The sequence below is a fragment of the Ailuropoda melanoleuca genome, chromosome 12 (genome assembly GCF_002007445.2).
Source record: "Ailuropoda melanoleuca isolate Jingjing chromosome 12, ASM200744v2, whole genome shotgun sequence".
NCBI classification, from domain to species: domain Eukaryota; kingdom Metazoa; phylum Chordata; class Mammalia; order Carnivora; family Ursidae; genus Ailuropoda; species Ailuropoda melanoleuca.
The window spans coordinates 33656404-33662372 of NC_048229.1; the positions used below are offsets into that span (position 1 = coordinate 33656404).

General features: G+C 51.9%; 1 protein-coding gene across 8 annotated transcripts in view; it reads right to left on the minus strand.

Moving 5' to 3' along the window:
• GEMIN7 (gem nuclear organelle associated protein 7) overlaps positions 1-5969 on the minus strand; it is a 12672-nt gene that overhangs the window by 3635 nt on the left and 3068 nt on the right. For 4 of the 8 annotated variants that reach the window (XM_011231070.3, XM_011231069.3, XM_011231071.3 and 1 more), the window contains exons 2-3: positions 2834-2962; positions 140-227 (exon numbers count right to left, since the gene is read on the minus strand). The gene's annotated coding sequence lies outside the window, so the exon portion shown is untranslated. The other 4 variants (XM_034637853.1, XM_019804866.2, XR_004618917.1 and 1 more) reach the window with 4 other exon arrangements.

Consider the following 5969-nt stretch of genomic DNA (forward strand, 5'->3'; position numbering starts at 1 on the left):
CCTGCTTGTGTTCCCTCTCTCACTGGCTGTCTCTATCTCTGTCGAATAAATAAATAAAAAATCTTTAAAAATAAATAAATAAATAAATAAAGTGATGACAAATTTTAGGCACCCAGTGTCCCATCCCCGGGCGACTCACGGTACGGGGGAGATTGAGATGATCCCTTTTCTTGTTAGGCTCTTCCGGTCTCTGTTGCTCAGCTGTGAGCTCCTTGCAAGAAAGGACCCTGCAGAGAAATGCGCCAAGGCGGTAGATGAGGGTGTCTCAAGCTCAGCATTGTTGATATTTGGGGCGGGATCACTCTTGGTCCTGCTGTGGGGGACTGTCGGGTGCAGAGCTGTAGGATTTTCGCAGCAGCCCTGGCCTCTGCCCACTACACGCCTGTAGCGTTCCCCCACCCCCACCCCAAGCTGTGACTCCCAAAATTGTCTCCCACTGGTGAATAGTATGCTATGAGAATTACATCTCAATAAAGTCTTTTTTTTTTTTAAGATTTTATTTTTTGGGGGGGTTGCCTCGGTGGCTCAGTCGGTTAAGCGTCTGTCTGCCTTTGGCTCAGGTCATGACCCCAGGGGTCCTGAGATCAAGTCCCAGTCAAGCCCCTTGCTCAGGAGGGAGGCTGCTTCTCCCTCAACCTGCCACTCCCCCTGCTTGTGTGCTCTCTCTCTCTCTCTCTTTCTGTGCCAAGTAAATAAATAATCTTTAAAAAGTAAATAAACAAATAAAAGATTTTATGTATAAGTAATCTCTACACCCAGCGTGGGGCTCGAACTTACAACCCTGAAATCAAGAGTTGCATGCCGTACCGACTAAGTCAGCCAGGTGCCCTCTAAAGCCTTTTCTTTTAAAACCTCTCCATATATTGGGGTGTCTGGCTGGCTCAGTGGGTAGCGTGAAACTCTTAATCTCAGGGTCGTAAATTCCAGGCCCATACTGGGGGTAGAGATTACATGAAACAACAGGACATGACATAAAAATACAAAAAGATAAAATAGGTAAAGTGGCCGGACACCCGGGTGGCTCAGTCGGTTAAGTGTCTGACTTCAGCTCAGGTCATGATTCCAGCGTCCTAGGATCAAGCCCCACATCGGGCTCCCTGCTCAGTGGGGAGCCTGCTTCTCCCTCTCCCTCTGCCCCCACGCTTGCTTGTGTGTGCTCTCTCCCTCTTTGTCTCAGATAAATACATAAGTAAAAACCTTAAAAAAAAAAATAGGTCAAGTGGCAAGGATTATGTGTGCTTTACCCCAATAAAATTTTTTTAAAAAAATTCAGTGTATACATTCTAAGAAATGATTTCTACAAAAACAAAAACAAAGCCTCTCCATGTATGGCCAAGTGTCCCCAGAGGGAACAAAATAGAATCGTCTCTAGGTGAGACCACTAGTGTAGACACACAGGATTGGGGGGGGTAAAGACAGCTACCCAACTCCTGAACTTCTTCACAAGCTCACAGAGAACCAGAGAAATGTAAGTGAAAGCTACAGCGCTGTAAGATTCACCTCCCATTGTGGGATCGAGCCCCACATCGGGCTCCTCCGCTATGAGCCTGCTTCTCCCTCTCCCACTCCCCCTGCTTGTGTTCCCTCTCTCGCTGGCTGTCTCTATCTCTGTCGAATAGATAAATAAAATCTTAAAAAAAAAAAAAAAGATTCTTCACCTCCCAGATTGCGGAAGACCGCAGGCTGATGAAGCATTGTGTTGGGGCAGCTGTGCAGAAACACCTTCACATCCCTTCGGACTCAGGGTTTGCATGAGGACAGCGTCAAAGGGGGCAGTGCGACAGTATCCACGAGAACCGCAACTGCTGCGGGTCATTCAGCCCCTGAAGAGCCCAGGACGGGGGACTTTTAACTGTCTACCTTTGTATGCCTTTTACAGTCCGTGCTACTCAAACTAATCTGTTTTCAAAGATTTTATTTTATTTAAGTCATCTCTACACCCAACGTGGGGCTGGAACTCACAGCCCCGAGATCAAGAGTCGCATGCTCTGCCGACGGAGCCAGCCAGGCGCCGCATCTAAGTGATTTTTAAATTCTAATTGCAAAAAGGAAGGGGGATATTGTAATGCTCCCATGTCCCTTAAAAAATGTTAGATTCCGGGACGCCTGGCTGGCTCAGTCGGTTAAGCGTCTGCCTTTGGCTCGGGTCATAATTCCCAGGGTCCTGGGATGGAGCCGCTGCTCAGTGGGGAGCCTGCTTCTCCCTCTCCCCACTCTCCCACCCCCACTTGTGCTCTCTCTCTCTCTCTCAAATAAATACATAAAATCTTTTTTATTTTCTTAATGTTAGATTCCTGGGGCGTCTGGCCGGCTCAATTGGTAGAGCGTGCGACTGTTGATCTCAGGGTGGTGTGTGGGGACTGCTTAAAACAAAATTTAAAGAAATAAAAGTAAAACTGTTAGAGTCCCCCTCAGGAATCTGAACTCCCACTCCCCAAACTTTCTGTCCCAGCTCAGGCCTTTCCTAGGGACCCACTGCCAAGCCCTACAGACCAGACACCCCCACCGGTGGTTCAGATTGAATCCTTATTAGAAGTTAGCCAATGTTCTCTGTAAACGGCCCCACAGTAAATATGTCAGGCTTTGCGGGCCACAGGGTCTGTCACAACCACTCAACGTTGCCATGGTAGCAAGAAACCAGCCACAGACAGGTACCTAGACGATGAACGCGGCCGTTCTCCTTAAAACCTTACTTACTGGGACGCCACAATTTGAATTTTATGTAATTTCATGCACCCACAAAAATTTCTTGAAGTTTTCCAAGCACTTTCAGACGGAAGACCCACCCTTGGCTGGTGGGCCATACCAGACCAGGAGGCAGGCTACAGCTTACCCCGCCGCAGAGAGGAGGCAGGTGTGGATTCGGGGAGCCCTGCGGTTCTTAGCTCTCCCGGATTCACTACGAGGGATGTGCGCAGGTCACGGCGACTCTATAGGCAGCCTCCCTGCTCCGGTTCTTCATCTGTGAAACGGAGAAATTAAAACAAAAAGACCTCCTGGGGTTTCTGGGAGAGGGAGAATCTCTCAGGGTAATCAGGCAGTTGGTGATCGCAGAGGCAAAGGGCATCCCACAGTGTCCTGGACCCCTCCTCTCTGTCCCTGCCTCCCATATTCAACCCATCAGAAAGGTCCGTCACCTCCACCTCCGAAGCTGTATCCAGAACCCAGGAACTTTTCACCCCCTGCCCCACTCTGCCTCCTCCTTGGTCCGGCCACCATCCCCTGGCCCCGGGACTGCACCAGTCTCCTCCCCAGTGGGCCCCCAGCTTCTGGCTTCACCCTACAGTCTGTTCCCTACACAGACACAGCTGTCAGAGGGATCCTGCTAGAACTAAGTCCCAGCACACCCCTCCCCTGCTCAGAGCCCCCCCATGGCTCCCACCTCCCCAAAAGCAAAAAGCCCAAGCCCTCACAGTGGCCACGAGACCCCTATCGCCTCTCTGACCTCATATCCCGCCCCTCCACCCTTGCCTCCCTACTCTAGTCCTGTCAAGCACATTCTTGCCTGGAACCCTCTTCCAGATGGGAGACTTCTATTTCCGGATCCATGGCTCACCTTCCTCCCTCTCTGCACTCAGGTGCTGCTCAAACATCACCTTTACAGGCAGGGACACAGGAGCCCCTTCACCCTGTCTTCTCTTGTCTCCAGGGCACTATTCCCTCCTGACAATACGCACTTACTTGTTTACCTGTGTGCTGTCTGTTCTGCCACAGAACACACGACGTTGAGAGAAAGGCTATGTCCAATTATTTCCCAACTCCACCCCCAGCCCCACCCCCAAGCCAGGCAAACAGGGGAAGCTCAGTAAATATTTGTTGAAGGAATGAAAAGATTCACCCATCCCCATTATCCAAGTGCCTGCTCGGTGCCCAGCCCACCCGGGGCGGTGCTAGGGACACAGCCGTGAGTGAACCAACCCGGCCCTGCCCTCACAGTTCAGCGGGTGCCACAGACTTGTCTCTAGACCGGGCTGACCCAGAGTGGCCAGGGCTGGCAGGAAGGAGGCTGGGGGCCTCAGGTGCCCAGAGGGGCTGCCTGGCCCAGTCTGGGGGCAAGAGATAGCTGGCCAGTGCAGACCTAAATGGAATAAGGAGTCAGAGAGATCTGGGGGAAGTACGTTCCAGTCAGTAGGAACAGCAAATGCAAAGCCCATGTCAAGGAGGCCAGTGTGGAGGACAGGGAGCAGGGGCAGATGGTGCAGGGAGGGGCCTTGAAGACCTGGCTCTCCACTCTGAGTGAGACGGGAGCAGAGGAGGGACAGGACGTGACTTGGGTTTTCACATGATCCCTCTGCCTGCTGCATGGGGACAGTGGACTGTGAGGGATAGAGGGAGAAGCAGGGAGCCCAGTGAGGAAGCCACCACGGTAGCCCAGGCCGGTGAAGGGTGATGGTGCCTGGGACAAAGCTGAGGGCCGCACAGGTGGGGGAAAGTGGTCAGATTAGGATTTATTTTGAAGGTTGAGAGCCCTCACTATTTGCGGATGGACTCAGAGGAGAAACAAGGCAGACTCTCAGGGCTTTCCCTGCTGGGGAAGACCACAGTACGGGCGATTTATGGGATATATACATTTTCTTCTTTTTTTCTTTTGTGTTTTTATTTTAATTCCAGTTAGTTAATACACACTGTTATATTAGTTTCAGGTGTACAATATAGATTTTCTTTATTTGATCACTACCACTGCGAATGGGATTCAGGGATACACACATTTTCTAACTTATCTGACCACTGGAGTCCAAGCTTAGTCAAGAATCATCAGCCCCCAGGGCTCTCATGCAACCTGGGTTAACACTTGAGTGATTTAAGAGAAACACCCTAGTCTCTAGGGCTAGTACTAAATAAAGGATTGATGGGAATTAATCAAATGGCCACCAAATGATGTTAAATCCCTGGATAAAACAAAAAAGTAGGGGCAGACGAGTATACAGACTTGCTTTCTCCATTAGGGGAGAACAAAAGGAGACTGGGTCAGGCTACATGATCCCCATTTTCCTGAGGAGGAAACTGGAACTGGAAAATGCCAAATCATTTACTGGGTGCAAACTGGCTGAGTGTCAGGAAAAGGGAGCAAACCCAGGTCAGTCTGACAATGGATCGGGCCCATCACCTGTGCTCCCTGCAGGACTGATTTGTTTTCAGCCAGCACAGGACGGCCACTGGAGGTTCTGGAACCAAGGTATGATCTGATGCAAAACTGGTTTAGGAAAAGTCCCATAGGGTGTGCCCAACAAGGCAAAAGCAGGCATTATCCATGCTCCCTGGTGACCAGGCTCCAGAATCCTTTATCTTTTCAGTCTCCAAACCAAGGATTTCCTGCGGGATGATTTCAGAAAAATGTCCAAACCCATCCCCCTCACGACTTGAAAAAACGATTTGCATAAGGACTCCAGAGCCCATCACTTGGGTGGGCAAGGGCAGGAGATTTGCAGACCTCCCTTCTAGGGGCCTCGGCGCTGACTTCCAAGAAAATGGCAATGGATCCGTTCAGTGGACGTTTAGCTAACCCTTCCGTTGCCAGGGCAGGAAACTAGCTGAGTTACCAGGTTCCCAGAGAAGACCCCAGACCCCGGCCCATGAACCAAGGTGTCCACACCGCCCCCCCAACCTCCAGCACAGAGTCCTTTCTCTCCCCTCTGCCCCCTGGGCCGGTCAGTTTCCTGTCAATTCCACCCTGGCCACCCACAGCTAGCCTTTTCTTATCCTAAGTAGGTCCTCCCGGCCCCCAGGCGTCCACTCCCCACTCCGCCCGGGCTGGGTGTCCTCCCGGCTCAGATCGGGCAAGCGATTCGGTCCCACCAAGGCGGGGCGTCAGGCTTGCGGCCGCGGTCACTGTCATACCCGTCGTCGCTATCATCTTCCCGAGGCGGAGCCCTGGGCGCTGCCCCGGCTCCTCACCCCGCCGACCCGGGCGCGGGAACGTCCCCGACCCGAGTCCCCGGTCCGGGCCCTCGGTGGTGGGGGGCGGGGGA